The sequence below is a fragment of the Ambystoma mexicanum genome, chromosome 5q (assembly GCF_040938575.1).
Source record: "Ambystoma mexicanum isolate Mex_15411 chromosome 5q, UKY_AmexF1_1, whole genome shotgun sequence".
In the NCBI taxonomy this organism is placed as follows: Eukaryota; Metazoa; Chordata; class Amphibia; order Caudata; family Ambystomatidae; genus Ambystoma; species Ambystoma mexicanum.
The window spans coordinates 233525217-233544027 of NC_090933.1; positions in this window are offsets into that span (position 1 = coordinate 233525217).

Sequence of the window (18811 nt, forward strand, 5' to 3'; positions counted from 1 at the left end):
TTCTTACCTGCTATCCTTGATCGAGCCGAAAAGCTAAACTATTTCTACTCGCAGCCACTTCATAGGAGAGGCCTGTGTCTTTTCCGCTAATCATCACTCAGCCCCTGCTGAACTGCCAAGCTTTTCTACCGAAGTACACCCGTAAGTAGAATAGGGGTGAATAGCCATAGATCAGAGTGAGGGTAGTCCGCTCTCTTACACATCTTCTGTTTCCATTTAGCCATCTCTTATTGGAAAGAAGTTCTGCACCTTCATAGCCTCAGCATTTGCTGAATAGAGATTGTTTAAGTCAGAGTCTAGAAGCTAGTTCCTGCTCCCACCATTGGAGAAACTAGTCCGGCACACTACATCCAGAGGTCCAAACATAGAAGAAATTCCAGAATCTTCGATCGCTAATCCAGAATAGGATTTGTTTCCCCCAGATGGTTTCCCTGGGGATTTTGCAAACATCTGAATCCTGTTCTCTTCAGGCAGAGGTTTGTAAAGGTCCCAGGGGGATTTTCATGCTGTCAAGGACTTGCCTTGTGCTCAGGTTAGTGGTAATTGCATATTTGTAGTCTAACTTGTCACACCAGCCTACTTTTTACCAAAAATGAGTTACAGATCAAAACTGCAAATTTATACTAGCCACTACCATGAGAAGTAGATATGCGGATTCACTGGGTCACAGGGAATTGGACAATCCAATCGCTGACTCTGTGCGAGGTTGCATCGCCCTTTGGCACATTTTCACAATTTTTATATAATGCATAATATTTAAAATTCTGCCAATGACTACACGTATTCCCAATAACGAACCAGATCTTCTCACCTAGTTTCATATTCATTCCATTTATAATCCACCCCGAAATGCGTCTTTCATGGCCATTTTAGTTCACCAAGTGCTAGAAACATGTACTTAGTCTCTTTACATTCACCAAAAAATCAGATGGAAAACTGGCATACTACAAAATTGTTACTTATTTAGGGTGCTGGGAAATATATCTTAAAATACAGGCTTTCTTTAATGTCAATTGGGTGGATTTGTCACATGTGTGGGTGGTGCTGCAGACCCCCACAGCAAACTGTCCCTGCCAGGCTTGGCTTACAACAAAGGACTTTTATGATCCCCTTTGAAGTTTGACAGTTCCTCCTTCAGGGTGGGTGCAGGAGGAAATTGCACCTCTTGGTTATGCTGCACCAGCCATACTGTCTTTCATTGTTCCTTCTCCCAGGGCTGCCTGCTAGTCTAGCAGGGCAGTGAATCCTCACACTCTGTGCCTTTTCATTTGTCATGGTGGGCCGGTTCACTTATGGATGCGACTTCTTTTTCAGTGGGAGGCAGGGCTGGCCATTGAATTCAGTGCCTGGGCCAAAAATCCAGCTTTCCGGGTTTCTGAGTCTTTTCTAAGCAACCAAGTCTTTTGGGGACAAATATAATGTAAATGATATAACCCAAACCCCCACCCACATATTCAATCACATTTCTGGGCGCACAAAAGCTGTCATTTCACACTTAAGTTTTAGACAGCATTTTATGTATTTTCAAAAGAGCAGACTCACACGTATGTTCATTTCCTTTCATTTCAAGTTAACAAATGCGATTTCTGCCAGGCACAAGATTGACTTTCAATTAATCTTCTGGGGGGGCTTGCATATACTGTTGGTTTATAGACACAAAAGCATGCTGCACAGAATATCTTTGATGTTGACATAGAAAAAGACACACCACGTTATTTCTTTCATTTACTGCAATTTGACCGCGATGGTTCACAGCAAAAGGAACCAAAAAGCTGTGTTGAGTGAAAAGCAGAACTCTCTGCCTCTCGTCTGATTTTTTAGTAGACAATGCGGTTCTTAAAGGTATTGCCTAACTTTTTGGCAATCAGGTGAAATAAAGCATGCAGGGGTATGTTTCAATGGGTGCACAACTTTGTGGTGTTTTAAATGAAATAACAAATTGCAGGGCACAGCTTTAGGATTTCAGAGGATAGAACAGCAAATGTAGAGCCATTCTGAATGCAGGTCTTGTCCTTATGATGCAACTTAAAAGTAAAGCAAATGAAGAGCCATTCTTTGGGTGGCAGTGTACAATGCTCACCACACATGTGCCAGGAAAAGAAAAGCACAGCCGCTTTTGTGGCAATATTTCAATGCGGTTTTTGTTTTGAAGGGGGTTTCTGTCTAGGGCATTAAACGTACCCCACAGAATATATTGATACAATTTGTAATTATTCATATATATGATTGTGATATTGATTGTAATAATAAATCATACAATGATGGTAACACAGAGGGCCTCATTCCGAGTATGGAGGTAATCATGGCGCTATTTGCGCCATGACTACCTCCCATACCGGTACCGAGTCTGACCTGGTTCAATGGGAATTTACCAGTCCATTCCAACCTTGGAAGGACTGGTAAGTCCCCATTGAAAAAACCATTCCCCATTCCCATTTCAGCCCCCATAGGGCTCAATGGGAATGGAAAAGTAGCTAATAACGGGACCCGTTATTAGCTCCGAAATCCCTTAACGGGTCCCATCCATAACGCCTGGTCAGACCAGGCGTTGAGGGAGGGACCCACTACGGGACCTAGGAATAGGGTGCAAAGGGATTACCGGCACCGGTGTCCTTACCGGTGCCGGTAATCCCTTTGCGCCCACCTCGGAATGAGGCCCAGAGATGATAAAGTGGAAACAAAATATGAAGAACAATTACACATATCTGAGGGAGTTGATAGGAGCTGTAATATGTAACAGGATAAATAAGGATGAATGGAGAGGCAGATAACAATATTGTCATAAAATGTAAATGGACTATGGACCAGAAAACAAGGTGTCACTCTTTACACCAGGATACACACTCAGAAATGTGTTTATATTCGCTTTGCAGGATACGTAAGTGAAAAGAAAGAGAATCATCTGTGTGGTTAACTTGTCTGTAGGGAAGAAGGATATAAAATTCATATCAACCTAGGGAGTTTCTATAATTTTCTCTAAAACATTGCAAGAAAAATATATTGTCATCAATGTCAAGAGAATCAAGATAGATCCTACTTCAATGGATCAACTGATATATATGACATGATTATCATGATAGCCATCATCTATCATTCCAATACAGTTGATTCCACCTGCTTTGATCAAAGACAATTTGAGTTAGCAGCATGTGGTTCATGCAGAATATTCAAGGCAAGGCAAGAGCTAGTAATACGTTCGATTTCACCCTATGGATTGATGGGTATCTGGAGGTACAGTCATAACAAGTCTAAATAATATGATTTTTTGCTTGAATCATCATAGGACCTATTCAGGAATTGACTATGCATTGTTTGAGCCTTTGAAAAGTCTCTAAGAACTGAGGTGGAACATTTTTTTCTAAACAAATAGTAGCTCTGCTTCTTCTTCCATTATGTGGGATTCCCACAATGCATGCGTGGGCTCTCTGTGTTGTATTCCGTTGGGTGAGGAAGAAGGGGCGTACATTCAGGGAGATGCCCTTAATAAAGGTAACAGATTTGAAGCTGGCTTTAATGTAATCTTTAACCCACGCAAAATTTCAACAAGTCCAGTTACAGAAGGCTTTCAAATGTGCTAAACAAGAATGGATTGATCTGATATAGACCAAACACACACAATAGAAGGATATGTTATGAGTAGGAATTGACGAGTGATGTGAAATATCTGATACACCCTTCACTTGGAAAGCGAATGGACAGCAGATATTAGTGATCATACATCTCTGCTCCTCGGGCCAAGTGGCAATATGAACCTGCCAAATAAAAGAATCGTTTTTAGATGATATTCAGGAATTATGATTTTAGGACACTGAGACCAGGGGGATCAGAAAGAGGAAATAGTAGTTTCTAATCCTCTGTTTTCAGATCAGGTCAGCCTACGTTTTATGGTGCAGGAGCAGTATATCTGGTAAGGATAGATGTTAGTGGAAAAACGTGAGAAAAATACTAAAGACATTGAAGAATGGATTTAGTACTGAATACCATAGAATTGCCATTGGTATCCCCCCCTTGCTCAGAATATGGAGGCTTTTTAATAAGGTCATTAATTGGGAACTGCCCATGCTTCTCTGGTTCTCCCTCCCAGTCAGGATCATAAAGAAAACTGCATGTATCACCTGCAAATGAGTCTCAAATAGAACATCAATATACTTGGCAGCTAAACTCCACACCTCTATGGCTCTCGCACCTCATGTAGAAAAACGATCAACCATTTGGAGTCAAAGCTAACGCAAAAAGAATAGACTTGTAAGCAATTGTTCTCCTGTCACACCCTGACCATCTGGAACTCAATCCCGGTAGAGCCTCGAAATGTCCCTAGGATCCTCCATTTCCACAAAACACTGAAAACATGGCTCTTTAAGCAATACCTGCTGGATGAATAAAAATCCCTCTCTCCTACCACCTATTGTATTGTGTTAATATATAAAATGCCACACCAATCCCTCCACCTACTGTACTATGTTAATATATAAAATGCCACACCAATTCTGGCACAATCCTGTTGTAAAGAACTCTGCTGCTCTTCAGATAGGTTTGTGCTATAAGCCATAAAATAAAAATAAAAGCTACAAAAACTGATAGTACCAAGGAAACAACCAGTGACAATACGATGGCATATGAATAAAAAGAGCACAACAAAATATAATAAACAAAGAAAGGCAGAGGGATGCTTAGCATCTAAAGGAGATAATTTGTTTCTACACAGGCGTGGGGATGACAGGCAGCCACTGAAACGGCTGGGCTACCAAAAGTCAAATATCCGTTTTCAGGACAAGGAGCAGAGGCACATAACAGATGGGATTCTGATAGAAAGCGGTTACTCTTACTGGAATGACCGTTTGGGTTTTTCTATGGGAAAGAGGCAAATTGGAAATTGTAGAAAGGCACGCAATACATTGGCAAATTCGGTTTTTGTTAGACAACAGCTAGTTTTGTTGAGACTATATTTTAATGGCTATAATTATTAAACAAAGGCACTTGACATGAGGTGGTTGATTTCGAATGTCAACCAACCCACCGTGAATCTGTTGATGGGGGAATTAATTAATGTACTTACAAATAATGCTAGGCATTTATACAGACTTTTGAAAGATTTATGAAAAGGGATGCACTAACATACACAGGCTAATACAGATTAGTCTGTGAAAAGGTGAACGGATTATACTGGCAATTTGGGACTAGGGTGGGATTTCAATGGGATGTAAGGGCCAATAGAGTGGGATATGCAGTTAGGCGAACTGGGGTTATGCGCTATTTAGAATGTAAGCTTGAGTTTGGGATTCCGGAAAGCCAGTGAGGTCTCTGGACAGCTAGGACATGGGATCTGGTCACTCTGCATGGCTGGGCCAAGAGATCTGCTCACTGGCACTGCTGGGTCAAGGGATCTGCTCACTGGACTCTCTTGGATGGAATGCTGGACAGCTAGGCATGGTCTGGTCACTGCACTCTCTAGGAGGGGATGAGCTGCCTCCTCTTCTTTCTCCCTGGATCTGGATAAATGGATAGATCTGCCTGGATGGATGTATCTGGCTTCCTGGATCTGGAATGGATTTTTATTCTTGAGTGAGTCAGTCTTGGGAGTCCCTGGTGTTTCTCTGTCTCCCCCTTATATAGCCAAAATTACATCATCACATTTACAATCTGGTGGGAAGTCCCTGGACTTACTCCTACCCTGTGATAGGACAGCCTACCAGCCCTCTCCCTCCCCCTGAGCCGATTGGTTCAGGGGAAATAACATCATGTGGGTGTTTGCATTTATGACCTTTCTTTGTCTCTCCAGCTGTTATGTCTCATTACAGCCACTGGTCATGGTGGTGCCGAGGCCATATTCGATTCACTGGTAGCATATGGAAATCCAACATGGCCACTGGGCCCTGCCGGGTCTGTACGGAGGTTCGGTCCACTCTTGCTTTGGAAGGGACTCTGTCTATCTGGGATCATGTGATGTCTTATATTCCGCCAGTTCCTGGGAATCGACACATTGCTACTCTTGTATCTGACGTATCTGACTGTAAGTTCGTTCGTAGGAATCCTCCAATGTCTACTTCCTGCATCATCCTATGCTTATCTGGCTTTCTTGTTTGCAGCTCTTTTGACTTCACGGTCATGTCCGCTTCAGCCTCTCAGTCTTCCAACTGGCGCAGTACCTCTTGCCAGTCTATGTCCCCAACATGGAAGTCCCGCTTCCATTTCCTCTCATCTTTCAAACTCAGCAACGAAAAATCCTGGTAGGGAACTTTACATGCGATTCTTACCTGCTATCCTTGATCGAGCCGAAAAGCTAAACTATTTCTACTCGCAGCCACTTCATAGGAGAGGCCTGTGTCTTTTCCGCTAATCATCACTCAGCCCCTGCTGAACTGCCAAGCTTTTCTACCGAAGTACACCCGTAAGTAGAATAGGGGTGAATAGCCATAGATCAGAGTGAGGGTAGTCCGCTCTCTTACACATCTTCTGTTTCCATTTAGCCATCTCTTATTGGAAAGAAGTTCTGCACCTTCATAGCCTCAGCATTTGCTGAATAGAGATTGTTTAAGTCAGAGTCTAGAAGCTAGTTCCTGCTCCCACCATTGGAGAAACTAGTCCGGCACACTACATCCAGAGGTCCAAACATAGAAGAAATTCCAGAATCTTCGATCGCTAATCCAGAATAGGATTTGTTTCCCCCAGATGGTTTCCCTGGGGATTTTGCAAACATCTGAATCCTGTTCTCTTCAGGCAGAGGTTTGTAAAGGTCCCAGGGGGATTTTCATGCTGTTAAGGACTTGCCTTGTGCTCAGGTTAGTGGTAATTGCATATTTGTAGTCTAACTTGTCACACCAGCCTACTTTTTACCAAAAATGAGTTACAGATCAAAACTGCAAATTTATACTAGCCACTACCATGAGAAGTAGATATGCGGATTCACTGGGTCACAGGGAATTGGACAATCCAATCGCTGACTCTGTGCGAGGTTGCATCGCCCTTTGGCACATTTTCACAATTTTTATATAATGCATAATATTTAAAATTCTGCCAATGACTACACGTATTCCCAATAACGAACCAGATCTTCTCACCTAGTTTCATATTCATTCCATTTATAATCCACCCCGAAATGCGTCTTTCATGGCCATTTTAGTTCACCAAGTGCTAGAAACATGTACTTAGTCTCTTTACATTCACCAAAAAATCAGATGGAAAACTGGCATACTACAAAATTGTTACTTATTTAGGGTGCTGGGAAATATATCTTAAAATACAGGCTTTCTTTAATGTCAATTGGGTGGATTTGTCACATGTGTGGGTGGTGCTGCAGACCCCCACAGCAAACTGTCCCTGCCAGGCTTGGCTTACAACAAAGGACTTTTATGATCCCCTTTGAAGTTTGACAGTTCCTCCTTCAGGGTGGGTGCAGGAGGAAATTGCACCTCTTGGTTATGCTGCACCAGCCATACTGTCTTTCATTGTTCCTTCTCCCAGGGCTGCCTGCTAGTCTAGCAGGGCAGTGAATCCTCACACTCTGTGCCTTTTCATTTGTCATGGTGGGCCGGTTCACTTATGGATGCGACTTCTTTTTCAGTGGGAGGCAGGGCTGGCCATTGAATTCAGTGCCTGGGCCAAAAATCCAGCTTTCCGGGTTTCTGAGTCTTTTCTAAGCAACCAAGTCTTTTGGGGACAAATATAATGTAAATGATATAACCCAAACCCCCACCCACATATTCAATCACATTTCTGGGCGCACAAAAGCTGTCATTTCACACCTAAGTTTTAGACAGCATTTTATGTATTTTCAAAAAAGCAGACTCACACGTATGTTCATTTCCTTTCATTTCAAGTTAACAAATGCGATTTCTGCCAGGCACAAGATTGACTTTCAATTAATCTTCTGGGGGGGCTTGCATATACTGTTGGTTTATAGACACAAAAGCATGCTGCACAGAATATCTTTGATGTTGACATAGAAAAAGACACACCACGTTATTTCTTTCATTTACTGCAATTTGACCGCGATGGTTCACAGCAAAAGGAACCAAAAAGCTGTGTAGAGTGAAAAGCAGAACTCTCTGCCTCTCGTCTGATTTTTTAGTAGACAATGCGGTTCTTAAAGGTATTGCCTAACTTTTTGGCAATCAGGTGAAATAAAGCATGCAGGGGTATGTTTCAATGGGTGCACAACTTTGTGGTGTTTTAAATGAAATAACAAATTGCAGGGCACAGCTTTAGGATTTCAGAGGATAGAACAGCAAATGTAGAGCCATTCTGAATGCAGGTCTTGTCCTTATGATGCAACTTAAAAGTAAAGCAAATGAAGAGCCATTCTTTGGGTGGCAGTGTACAATGCTCACCACACATGTGCCAGGAAAAGAAAAGCACAGCCGCTTTTGTGGCAATATTTCAATGCGGTTTTTGTTTTGAAGGGGGTTTCTGTCTAGGGCATTAAACGTACCCCACAGAATATATTGATACAATTTGTAATTATTCATATATATGATTGTGATATTGATTGTAATAATAAATCATACAATGATGGTAACACAGAGGGCCTCATTCCGAGTATGGAGGTAATCATGGCGCTATTTGCGCCATGACTACCTCCCATACCGGTACCGAGTCTGACCTGGTTCAATGGGAATTTACCAGTCCATTCCAACCTTGGAAGGACTGGTAAGTCCCCATTGAAAAAACCATTCCCCATTCCCATTTCAGCCCCCATAGGGCTCAATGGGAATGGAAAAGTAGCTAATAACGGGACCCGTTATTAGCTCCGAAATCCCTTAACGGGTCCCATCCATAACGCCTGGTCAGACCAGGCGTTGAGGGAGGGACCCACTACGGGACCTAGGAATAGGGTGCAAAGGGATTACCGGCACCGGTGTCCTTACCGGTGCCGGTAATCCCTTTGCGCCCACCTCGGAATGAGGCCCAGAGATGATAAAGTGGAAACAAAATATGAAGAACAATTACACATATCTGAGGGAGTTGATAGGAGCTGTAATATGTAACAGGATAAATAAGGATGAATGGAGAGGCAGATAACAATATTGTCATAAAATGTAAATGGACTATGGACCAGAAAACAAGGTGTCACTCTTTACACCAGGATACACACTCAGAAATGTGTTTATATTCGCTTTGCAGGATACGTAAGTGAAAAGAAAGAGAATCATCTGTGTGGTTAACTTGTCTGTAGGGAAGAAGGATATAAAATTCATATCAACCTAGGGAGTTTCTATAATTTTCTCTAAAACATTGCAAGAAAAATATATTGTCATCAATGTCAAGAGAATCAAGATAGATCCTACTTCAATGGATCAACTGATATATATGACATGATTATCATGATAGCCATCATCTATCATTCCAATACAGTTGATTCCACCTGCTTTGATCAAAGACAATTTGAGTTAGCAGCATGTGGTTCATGCAGAATATTCAAGGCAAGGCAAGAGCTAGTAATACGTTCGATTTCACCCTATGGATTGATGGGTATCTGGAGGTACAGTCATAACAAGTCTAAATAATATGATTTTTTGCTTGCATCATCATAGGACCTATTCAGGAATTGACTATGCATTGTTTGAGCCTTTGAAAAGTCTCTAAGAACTGAGGTGGAACATTTTTTTCTAAACAAATAGTAGCTCTGCTTCTTCTTCCATTATGTGGGATTCCCACAATGCATGCGTGGGCTCTCTGTGTTGTATTCCGTTGGGTGAGGAAGAAGGGGCGTACATTCAGGGAGATGCCCTTAATAAAGGTAACAGATTTGAAGCTGGCTTTAATGTAATCTTTAACCCACGCAAAATTTCAACAAGTCCAGTTACAGAAGGCTTTCAAATGTGCTAAACAAGAATGGATTGATCTGATATAGACCAAACACACACAATAGAAGGATATGTTATGAGTAGGAATTGACGAGTGATGTGAAATATCTGATACACCCTTCACTTGGAAAGCGAATGGACAGCAGATATTAGTGATCATACATCTCTGCTCCTCGGGCCAAGTGGCAATATGAACCTGCCAAATAAAAGAATCGTTTTTAGATGATATTCAGGAATTATGATTTTAGGACACTGAGACCAGGGGGATCAGAAAGAGGAAATAGTAGTTTCTAATCCTCTGTTTTCAGATCAGGTCAGCCTACGTTTTATGGTGCAGGAGCAGTATATCTGGTAAGGATAGATGTTAGTGGAAAAACGTGAGAAAAATACTAAAGACATTGAAGAATGGATTTAGTACTGAATACCATAGAATTGCCATTGGTATCCCCCCCTTGCTCAGAATATGGAGGCTTTTTAATAAGGTCATTAATTGGGAACTACTATGAGGTGCATCCCGAGAAGGAGGTTAATCTCTGAGCCAGCTACAGCCTCCTTTCTCATTTCACCATATGTCAACCTTCACTGTGGTCTCCATCTCAATCTTCAAATTCAGGAAAACAATTAATCTGGGGCTATGAAACTCTGCTGAGCCTCATTTCAAAAAACAATAGGTGAGCTGGCAGCAGCGCTATGAGTGCATCCTGAGCCTGACAGCCAAGTGGTTTTAATGCTTATAAGCTGACACTGCAGGAAGAGATCTAGGGCCTCATCACGAGTTGGGCGGTATCCTAAATGGGATACTGCCCAACTGTATTTGCGTTACCTGCCACCCATCTGGTGGTATTACTGCCGGATCACGGGTTGGGCGGTAAACGTAATTCCCTATTCCCCATTGGGTCCATTGGGCAATTTTCGGTGCAATTACCGCCAGCAGTATTACTGCACTGTAATTGCGCTGAACATCAGCATTTTTCCGGCACATTTACCCCAAGCTTATAGCTATTTAGCTTTTATAGAAAAGTACATGCACATGTGATGTCATCAGTGATGTCATCAATGACATTTGTGATGTCATCTTTGATGTCCTGGGTGTTAGTCTTAGCAATGCACGGTGGTGGCGCAAGTTACGGTTGCTTATGATATGATATGATCGTTTATTTATATAGCACCTGTACACAATGTGTTTCAAAGCGCTTCAAGGCAAGGGAAGGAACAAGGGAAAATACAACCACATTCTTACAGGCCATGAACAGTAAGGATGTGAAATTAACTATCGTACTCGGCCTGACGACATTTCAGATAGTGCAAGAGCTAAGACATAGATAAGGAAGGGAGGGGGAGAGTGGGAAGGAAATGGAAACAGACAGGCAACTACCGTACTAGGCCTGACGACATTTCTGGTAGATGCTGGAGAAAAACAAAAGGTGAGGGAGAGGGGTGCAGAAAGGGAGGGGAGGAACAAAACAAGCGACTATCATAGTAGGCCTGACAACATTTCAGATAGTGCTGGAGGGGAGGTGGGGAGCAAAAAAAAACAGTAATGGGAGGGTGGAGGAAACAGGCGAGGTTGCTATCATATTAGGTCCAGGGACAATTCGGATAGAGTAAGTGCATAGAAGAAAGTAAGGGGAGGAGATAGGAAAAGAGAGAAGGGAAAGGAGGTGAGAACAGAGAGTAAGCATTCAAAAGGAGTGGAGAAGCAAGAGTGGAGAGCGTATCCAATTGCAGAAGTCAGTAGTAACACATAATGTTGCAAGCCAGGATACAAGATGAAGATGGGAACAGCATGATTCAGGGCCACCATGAGTAAAAGAGGCAAAGGAAGTCCAGCATGAGAGTTGAGAAAGAGTGACACACCATGAATGAATGAAGTCCATAAAAGTCAAATCCAGCATTGGCCACAAGACGGTGATGGTGAAGGAAGGCACCAGGTGGGCGGGGCTTGTTAAGTGGTGAAAAAGAGCAGCAGGCAGGAAGGCACCAGGTGGGCGGGGCTTAGGCCAGGTGACATAGATCCACTTGCACCTGCTCCCCATCTGCAAAGGAAAAGAAGCTGGAGGGCTCCTTAAGTAGGGAAACAGAGCGGCAAGCAGAAAGGCACCAGGTGGGCGTGGCTTGCTAAGTTGTGAAAAAGAGCGGCAAGCAGGAAGGCACCAGTTGGGCGGGGCTTGCTAAGTGGTGAAAAAGAGTGGCAGGCAGGAAGGCAGCAGGTGGGCGGGGCTTAGCCAGGTGACCTAGATCCACTTGCACCTGCTCCCCATATGCAAAGGAAAAGAAGCTGGAGGGCTCCTTAAGTAGGGAAACAGAGCGGCAAGCAGGAAGGCACCAGGTGGGCGTGGCTTGCTAAGTGGTGAAAAAGAGTGGGAAGCAGGAAGGCACCAGGTGAGCAGGGCTTGCTAAGTGATGAAAAAGAGCGGCAGGCAGGAAGGAAGGCACCAGGTGGGCGGGGCTTAGGCCAGGTGACCTAGATCCACTTGCACCTGCTCCCCATCTGCAAAGGAAAAGAAGCTGGAGGGCTCATTAAGTAGGGAAACAGAGCGGCAAGCAGTAAGGCACCAGATGGGCGTGGCTTGCTAAGTGGTGAAAAAGAGCAGCAAGCAGGAAGGCACGAGGTGGGCGGGGCTTGCTAAGTGGTGAAAAAGAGCAGCAAGCAGGAAGGCACCATTTGGGCAGGGCTTGCTAAGTGGTGAAAAAGAGCGGCAGGCAGGAAGGCACCAGGTGGGTGGGGCTTAGGCCAGGTGACCTAGATCCACTTGCATCTGCTCCCCATCTGCAAAGGAAAAGAAGCTGGAGGGCTCCTTAAGTAGGGAAACAGAGCGGCAAGCAGAAAGGCACCAGGTGGGCGTGGCTTGCTAAGCAGTGAAAAAGAGCAGGAAGCAGGAAGGCACGAGGTGGGCGGGGCTTGCTAAGTGGTGAAAAAGAGCGGCAAGCAGGAAGGCACCAGGTGGGCGGGGCTTAGGCCAGGTGACCTAGATCCACTTGCTCCTGCTCCCCATCTGCAAAGGAAAAGAGGCTGGAGGGCTCCTTAGGTAGGGAAACAGAGCGGCAAGCAGGAAGGCACCAGGTGGGTGGGGCTTGCTAAGTGGTGGAAAAGAGCAGCAAGCAGGAAGGCACCAGGTGGGCGGGGCTTGCTAGTGGTGAAAAAGAGCAGCAGGCAGGAAGGCACCAGGTGGGCGGGGCTTAGGCCAGGTTACCTAGATCCACTTGCACCTGCTCCCCATCTGCAAAGGAAAAGAAGCTGGAGGGCTCCTTAAGTAGGGAAACAGAGCGGCAAGCAGGAAGGCACCAGGTGGGCGTGGCTTGCTAAGTGGTGAAAAAGAGCGGGAAGCAGGAAGGCACCAGGTGGGCAGGGCTTGCTAAGTGGTGAAAAAGAGCGGCTGGCAGGAAGGAAGGCACCAGGTGGGCGGGGCTTAGGCCAGGTGACCTAGATCCACTTGCACCTGCTCCCCATCTGCAAAGAAAAAGAAGCTGGAGGGCTCCTTAAGTAGGGAAACAGAGCGGCAAGCAGGAAGGCACCAGGTGGGCGTGGCTTGCTAAGTGGTGAAAAAGAGCGGCAAGCAGGAAGGCACGAGGTGGGCGGGGCTTGCTAAGTGGTGAAAAAGAGCAGCAAGCAGGAAGGCACCAGTTGGGCGGGGCTTGCTAAGTGGTGAAAAAGAGCGGCAGGCAGGAAGGCACCAGATGGGTGGGGCTTAGGCCAGGTGACCTAGATCCACTTGCACCTGCTCCCCATCTGCAAAGAAAAAGAAGCTGGAGGGCTCCTTAAGGAGGGAAACAGAGCGGCAAGCAGGTAGGCACCAGGTGGGCGTGGCTTGCTAAGTGGTGAAAAAGAGCAGGAAGGCACCAGGTGGGCGGGGCTTGCTAAGTGATGAAAAAGAGCGGCAAGCAGGAAGGCACCAGGTGGGCGGGGCTTTGGCCAGGTGACCTATATCCACTTGCACCTGCTCCCCATCTGCAAAGAAAAAGAAGCTGGAGGGCTCCTTAAGTAGGCAAATAGAGCAGCAAGCAGGAAGGCACCAGGTGGGCGTGGCTTGCTAAGTGGTGAAAAAGAGCGGGAAGCAGGAAGGCACAAGGTGGGCGGGGCTTGCTAAGTGGTGAAAAAGAGCGGCAAGCAGGAAGGCACCAGTTTAGCAGGGCTTTCTAAGTGGTGATAAAGAGCGGCAGACAGGAAGGCACCAGGTGGGCGGGGCTTAGGCCAGGCGACCTAGATCCACTTGCATCTGCTCCCCATCTGCCATACCATACCATAGTTTACCATAACTGGCGAATTTTAGGGGTTTTTCGGTTTTACTTGGAACAATAATGTCACTTTAACAAAGTTTTTGTTACTGAATTTCATAGGTTTTTATTAGTGCAACTTAATCATAACGTCCCTTTATCAGAGTTTTTTTTACTGAATATACATATACATACTATGGATTTGATAGATATTTACTAGGATTCCCTTACTTTATATACATATAACATGCTGAACCCCCTGTTAGGGATTTTGATGTCCGGGGAGTGTGCACGTGTCTGTGGACGAACCCAAAAACTCAGGGGGTATCTTAGATTGTTCTATCATACCATATGAACACTGAACAAGTTGAAAAAGCAGCACATAAACACATTATATATAAAACAATAAGTAAGAAGTGCAGCCTATATATGTAACATATCAACCGTCCATTTAAATACCATGTGTATTAAAATGGAACATACCAAAATAAAAAAGATATGCTTCCAGCATAATTACCTCACAAAAACTTCATTTATTTTCCATATTTCTAAACTTTCTGTATTTGGTACACTAAAAGTAATATATATATATTTTTTTTACACAGAGATGTCCAGCACTTTGGAATGGAATGGCTTGAAGAACATTTTCCATGTGAGCAAATGTCTGAAGACAGTGATACTAATGGTAGACAATTCTCTATATAACAAAATTAATAATCATTAATTTATGTGTACTTAACATATATATTTTTTTTAACAGACCATACAAACATTGAAAATAATACAGCAAAAGAGACATTAGAAAATACTCTAAAGTGCATGGAACAAAAAATGAATATGCTTATGGAAAATTTCAATCTTTTGAAACATTTTGTAGAGGACCACATAAAAGAAAAAATGTAATATCATTGTCCTACATGCACCTGTTCCCCCTCTCCATGTCCCAGTCAACTATCCCCAAACCCTTATCACCAAGAAAAACGTTATGATGAGATTTCCATCCCTTCATCCTCTCCCATCAATCCTCTCCAAACCCCTAATTCCCCTGTTTTTGTGTCAGGTTTTTGCTTCTCCCTCTATTTAATAAATGTTATACTTTTATATAATAATAAAATATTATATGTGTTGTTACTTCATTCCTTTGTGTCTTATTTTTTTTAAAAAGGCTGTTGGGGTGTCCGCAAACAGCTCGGGTGTCCGGAATGTCCGCAATTTACCAAAATGGAGGTGTTCTAAGGACACTATACCTGCCCGTACTGTTTTCGCAGGCAAGATGAAACTGTTCTTAGAACATAACAGGTGTCCGGGATGTCCGTAATTAACCAAAATGGAGGTGTCCTAAGGAAATTATACCTGTCCGTACTGTTCACAAGCAAGATGGAACTATTCTTAGAACACGTGCAGTGTCTGGGATGTCCATAATTAACCAAAATGGAGGTGCCCTAAGGACACTATACCTGTCCGTACTGTTCGCAAGCAAGATGGAACTGTTCGTAGAACACGCGTGGTGTCCGGGATGTCCGTAATTAACCAAAATGGAGGTGTCCTAAGGAACCTATACCTGTCCGTACTGTCTGCAAACAAAATGGAACTGTTCTTAGAACACGCACAGTGTCTGGGATGTCCGTAATTAACCAAAATGGAGGTGTCCTTAGGACACTTTACCTGTCCGTACTGTTCGTAATTAAAATGGAGGTGTTCTGAGAACACAGCCGGGTCCGGAATGTTCGCAATTAACCCAAATGGAGGTGTTCTAAGGACACTATGTCTGTTCGTACTGTCTGTAGAACATCTACGCACATGCGCACCACACCCATAAGTCCTACGAACATCGCGCCTGTCCGTAACTGTCTGTCTCATTTGTGTCGCACTTTTAATTAGTTTGAGGACCCGAACACTGTCTGTAGAACACCTGCGTGCATGCGCACAACTGTTCCTGTACATTTGGTGTCCTGCGGACACCTGTTTCCTTCGCGGATGTGTTCATGACATCATCATGTGAACGCACCCACGCTGAGCGTGTGTCCTGATTTACGGACACTGTCCGGGTCCCCAAACATTTTACAAGTACTTTTTCAGACAGTATTTTACAATAAAAATTCACCATTACACATGTCCAGACTATGACCCTGGCTTTCTACATACTTTTTGGAACCTTTTAAACCTTTTTAGGGTGTTCGATCTGTCCACAGCCGGCGCGGCTGTTCGCGGAGTGCGCACCTGCACCCCTATAAAAGGCCACATCCTAGAGCTCATCTTCATTCTGTCTTTCTACTATTGAAGATTGACATGCTTTTGCTGCCTTTGCTGTTGCTGTTCCATCTTCAAACCTGATGGCTTCCATGGCTGCTGTTCTTCCAGCTGGTGCTGCTTCTGCCTCAGCACCACCCCCAGCCCCTCCATCACCAACACCTCCCCAAGGGCCTGCAGAGGGTAACAGGTGTGAGGATGTAGAGGAGGAGGATGAAGAGGATGATGAGGCTGAGGTAGTGGAAGTCCCTACTACAGCACTCGCCGTGAGTCTTGGGTGTGGTGGTTGTTTACCATTCAGGGTGACGTACCAAAAGCACATGCAAACAAGGTCATCTGCAACCAGTGCAAAATGGTGCTGAGTTGTGGGAGGCCTGGTTCGTACAGCTTTGGTACAACAGCCATGAAGCGACACCTAAGGTCGTTCGACGGTGGGGCCATTCGCAAAGTTGTACCTTGTGATCAACGTAGTAGGTTGAGTTCCTCTACCACATCCTCTGTTTCTGCTCCTGTCACCACAAGAGACACTGCTGTGGGACAGCGCATCCCTCCAGCTGCCTCACAGGGCATCTATGATGCTGTTGACCTTTACCTTTCGAGGGCCACAGTTTTGTGTATGTACTGCGACGCAGTACTCTGCAGGGGGGAGAGTCTTCGGAGTGCTTTCGAGACTACGGTCAAGATGCATGAGAAGGTCTGCCCACTACCTAAATAAGGCCCACCCTACATCTTCCTCTTTGCACCTGCCCTTTCTTATCCCTGTGGTTGCTGCCCCTTCCTTACCCTCCTTTCCCCTCCTCTCCTAGTGTGTCGTTTGTAAAAAAACAAAAAGAATATAAAACAACAAAAATAAAAAAGGCTCTTTTCAGAGCCACCTTTCACAGTCTAAAAATAGAAGTGGCAAATAAATGGATCAGGCCCCTGTGTATTTTGTAGAAGTCCGCAGACAGTTCGCGGACATCTCAAATTTTGGGGTGCTACCCTATCATAACCATTGCACTTTTCTCTGGAAGGAAGTGGTGGCTCTGAAAAGAGCCTTTTGGTGGTGTTTTTTTGTGTTTGAAAAACTTGAAATGGTCAACACCTACTGCAAAATGGATGGCTATAATTCCAAAAAATGTTGCAATGCATTTTGTACATTTCTCAGAAAAATCTGATTGCCAGTATAAGTAAGATAGACTCCATATCTGCGAAAAATATATGTGCTATGAAACATAATATGTTAATTGTGAAAAGAGGACATGCCAACATCTCTTAGAAAGGCACAAACAGCCTTATTGACATTGTGCCTCGCTTTCTTCATTTGTGGACCAAATGAAGAAGAATGCAGCCACATTTGTCTCTGCGCAATACGAGAAAAAATTATTTGACAAACATGTCCATAACCTTCCCAAATCCTTCTTTCATTGCAAATTGCAATGAAATTCCAGACACATGTCCTAAACTGTTCCCTCCACAGTGAATTATAATTATGTCTGGATGATGCTCTGTCTCCAAACTAGCACAGAGAGGTACCAAGTCCAGCCACTTCATTCCACGCAATCCATGCCAGTGCACTTCCACATGAGGGAATCCAAGATCTGAAGCTACTCCACAGCGTTCTGCATGCACCTCCAACCAATGTATCCACGAGTCTCCCAAAATCCATGTAATCTTTTTTCTGAAACACACAGCCATACCTATCTGTTCTTCTCTCAGGAAAAATACTTTCTGACAAACTCTCTCCTTACAGAACACACCCAGTAAACTTTACTGACCAATCCCTTGCTTTGCTCATTCTCATTTGCATGCCTCTCCACCCCAAAATCCCCGTATGTAATACGCGGTGTGCACGGACTACCCCCATGTCCGCGGACATATTGAAAATCTAAGCGTGGTATATTTAAATTTAAATAGTGTGCCCCATTTCCCCTTTGAGGTTGGCTCTGAAAAGAGCCATTTATTTTTTGTTTTTTTGCAGATGCTTGACAGACACCTGTTATATTCTATTTGTTTTTCTTTTTTTTCTTGCTTTACTCCTAAAATCTTCACATTACCTTCTCCAAAGCAACCCTTACATTCCAGAACAGCATGGCATTTCCCATAAAAGATAAAGAAATGCCATCTTCTCTAAAATAAACAGCATTACTGGAATCAATATTCTCATTATTACGGAATAACATACCAGCTCTAAGCATGCCTCGGTTGATTGCACACCTACCAATGTTTTGCTGAGGACAATAAACAGACCTATTGTCCCACATTGCCCTAGGTATTAATCCAGAAAAAATAACTTTGGCATTTGAAAGGATGGTCATTACTGCTTGAACCAAGTCTTCCAAATCTGCCAACAAAGTAGGGGCACTGACATAGCCCAAATAGGAAGCACCATAATGCAAAACTACCACAAGCGGACTGTTCATCCTGCCCATTTCTTCACAAACTTGTACATTTTCCTGTACATTGTAATCAGGCACAGTGCTCCACAAGACCTCCACCCCTTTAACATCAAAATTGATTGCCACATGCCTACATTGAGCATACTGCTGTAAACCATGCACAAG